We start from the raw sequence: 3,586 nt of genomic DNA on the forward strand, positions 1-3,586 counted from the left end.
CGTCCCACTACGTCTGTCCAAAAGACCAAATATTTGGGTTTAGTCGTCCACTGCAGTTGCTCTAAAAGAACACACAGGGAAATCGACGAGAGCTTCAGGTGAAAAGAAATTCAACCAAAAGTCTAGAAGATTCATACCCAATTATGATTCATCTTGAGTGTTTGAAAGTGGTGAGTTTCATGTTCTAATCTGTTGTTTCCATGGAGATTTTGAAGTAAATGAAAAATGGTTTTCTTTGTTCTTGGGTTTTGATTGAAGGTATGATTTTAACCATGTTTCTTCTTGCACTGATCAATTGAAAACATGTAGTGTTTTTCTCGATGATTCAATCACTCTATTGTGGTCTATTTTGTAATCAAAGTATGAAGAACCTAGGGTTCATTGGGTTTTGGGTTCAACTCTGCCTGGTATTGAAACATGATAGGAATTCGTAATAGAGGAGATTAGTGAATTTTAAGAATCTGTGTAACACCAGAATCATAGGGTTTTCTTTTGTGGTTGTTATGTTTTATTTGTTTCTTAATCTCTGTCTGCTGATTCTTGTTAGGGAGAGAACTCTGCTGGAACTTAGAATTACGTATGTTTTGGCCTTAAGAGTCTCTGTAAATGTCAGGTTTCACAAGAGAAATATGTGAATTGAAACAAACCACTTCATATCAGAAAGTTCATATTTTGTCGTGTGGCTTCGGTTTGATTCTAGGGCACTCTAGAAAATGAACTGAATAAAGGTTCTTCTCATGAAATTCAGTACTTTGAAAGACGAATCTATTGTGATGATTAAGTGTTCTGCCCTGAGCTACTTAATGTAAGTAACGCCTATTTCAGTATCTGTTGTTCAACATTCTTGGCCAACTCTGTTTCATTGATCTTGACAATTATACATCTTAAATTAGTTGTCTAAATTGAATCAAAGATGAATGTTTTATGCACCCCGAAACTTATACCCTCGTGCTGTGTACAAGGGTGTTAGAGGCTGAAACTGAAGTGAGTTTTAATCAAACTGCGTTGTGCAGGTTTTACTGTTTGACTAGGTGTCTTTGAATTCAGTTGGCGGATTACGAAGATTGAGGTTTGAGTAGCGGTTTGAGGTGGGAATTTACATCACTCTTTTGCAACCATTAATGTCTTTTTACAAAAATTATATTTATGCACTTAAACAAACTCATGCATAGCTGAATTTTGGATTCCTTAAAACCCTGTTGATTCTTTTGGGTCTTTCCCCTACTTGGAAAGAACCTGAATTGTGTGCTTGTTTGGTATGAATGTTATGGGAAATAGGAATTTCTAATTGTTGTATATATTATACGCTCCTTCGTTTATATTTACATGAATTCGAGCTTTTATGCGTAAAAGGTGTGTAAGGAATTGGTCGACACCAATATAAGCTAATAGGTGTGTAAGGAATTGGTCGACACCAATATATACATTGTTTGAAGAAGGAGTAGTTCCATATACCTTGAATTGTTTCGTGTGTGTTGTTCTTCTTTAAATGTTTAGATTACTTGATTGTTATTGCAGTGAATTAAATGTGTTACAACATTTCTGAAATTTTGCATCGTTTGTAAATCAACTTTGATGATTTCATTTGAGGAGTGTAAGTATCCACTGGGTTTGTTTATCTCACTCTTTCCACCTCTTTCTAGTGACAGGTAGCCTCGATGCAAGTGGTGTTGACTCGACAGATGGAGAAATTAGTGTCTGGGTTGATTAAGTTGTTCTAACTCGTCCTTGAGATATCATTGTTGGGCTCAGTAGTACTGTGCAGTCTTATAGCTTTCTGAAGGTGTATTTTCTTGAGTTTTTTTTATTGTAAGTAACGCTCTACCTCCTGAATTAATGTTTATATTGCATATCTACAAACAACACACTTGTAAATTAGATGGTTATGTATATTATGAATACTGTAGTTTGTGTACTTGGCTTGTCTCGAAAGTTTTATCTCAGTCTAAGATAAACTTGGTATTAGAATCCTAATTACTGTTTTGCGAAAAAAGGGCGCTACAATGTTGGTATCAGAGCCCATTAGTAGATCTTATATGGGCGCTTAGTAAAAGCTAGAGTTAAAAGACATCAAGAATAAAAATCTTATTGAATATGGTAGTTGTTATTTGTTGTTGTTTGTGAGTAGTGTGGTTATAATATGTCTTGTAAAGTTTTAGATATTAAGATTTGTATTCTTGTTGTGGTGGCAGAGAATGGTAGACAATAATGAAAATCAGAGTTTGGAGGGTGGAACTGGATAACATATTGAGAGTAGTAATCTGGAGGTACTAATGAAGTCTATGGCAGAGATGAGGCAACATCAACTGTTATTGGAAGAAAGGCTTGGGATTTTGCCTCTACGACACAACTTAGGAAGTGCAGGTCAGACTTCGAACCAAGGGGATCTGATTATGCCAGCACAAAATCAAAATCTACTTGGACAGTTACTTCAACAGTATATAAAGCTCGCTCCAGAGGAATTTAATGGCAGCCCACCAAATCCCGAGGAGGAGTAAGAACGGTTGCAACATGCAGAACATGTTTTAGAACATGTAACCGATGATAGACATATGTGGGTCAAGTTGGCTACCTACAGATTTCGAGGACCAGCACGAGATTGGTGGAAGGCAGTAATGAAAGCGGGTGGTGAAGTAATGACCTGGAATAGGTTTAAAGATTTGTTTATGGACAAATATGTACCTGATGCGGCAAGAGATAGGAAATTTTATGAGTTCATGTTTTTAACGAAGGGTGGTATGTCTGTTAGCGCTTATAATGATAAATTTATAAGGTTGTCGCATTACGAAGCAGAGTTGGTAGCCACGGATGAGGCTAAAGCGAAGAAATTTATTAGAGGATTGGATCCCGATACGCGAAAGCAACTCTCATTTTTACGAATCAGGACGTATGAGGATGCTTTGAATCGGTCTCTTGATTATGAAAAAGAGATGGAGGATCAACTTGCAACACGAGTTAAAGAAAGACCGCAACAATTTTCAGCAAGACAAGGTCCAGCAAAACGCCCAATTTTTTCTGCTCCTAATCAGACTTTTTTCAGACCACTAGTAAGACCATGGTTAACAGGATCAGCATCAGTACCGCCTACAACACGTCCACCTACAGTTACACCTCAAGGGAGATGGGTACGTTTCCATCAAGTACGTCCGACTGCACCAACAATTTCTAGTGTGGGTTCTTTCAGATGTCATGGCTGCGGTGGTTGGGGTCATCTTAGGAGGGATTTCCCAAAGGAACCATTGACAGGGTTAGCTCAGCAAGGAGAGATTTATGCAATGGAACCAGTAGTAACTACTAATCAAGAAGAATCAGAAGAGAGTCAAGTATTGTATACAATGGTGGAAGGGGATGACTCGGCGACCGATCAGGTTGTTGAAGGTAAGATGTTATTGTTCAATCACCTAGTGCATGTCCTGATAGACACTGGTTCTACTCAATCATTTATTAGCCTAAGCATAACAACTGAACTGGAGTTAGACTTGATATGTAACAACAAAACTTTAGCTTTAGCTACACCATTAGGGAGAAAAACTTTTCCTTTTCGAGTTTGCAAGACTTGTTTGATGATGGTTAATGATCAGGAATT

The 3,586-nt window shown here is 37.6% G+C and overlaps 1 long non-coding RNA gene across 1 annotated transcript; it reads left to right on the top strand.

Moving 5' to 3' along the window:
• Positions 1–201: 201 nt before the first annotated feature.
• Positions 202–1,703, top strand: LOC113334189. The gene is made up of 3 exons (XR_003352623.1): positions 202–258; positions 1,014–1,088; positions 1,644–1,703. It is a non-coding gene; the product is annotated as an uncharacterized LOC113334189 (long non-coding RNA).
• The last annotated feature ends 1,883 nt before the right edge of the window (positions 1,704–3,586 follow it).

The sequence above is a fragment of the Papaver somniferum genome, chromosome 1 (assembly GCF_003573695.1).
Source record: "Papaver somniferum cultivar HN1 chromosome 1, ASM357369v1, whole genome shotgun sequence".
NCBI classification, from domain to species: Eukaryota; Viridiplantae; Streptophyta; class Magnoliopsida; order Ranunculales; family Papaveraceae; genus Papaver; species Papaver somniferum.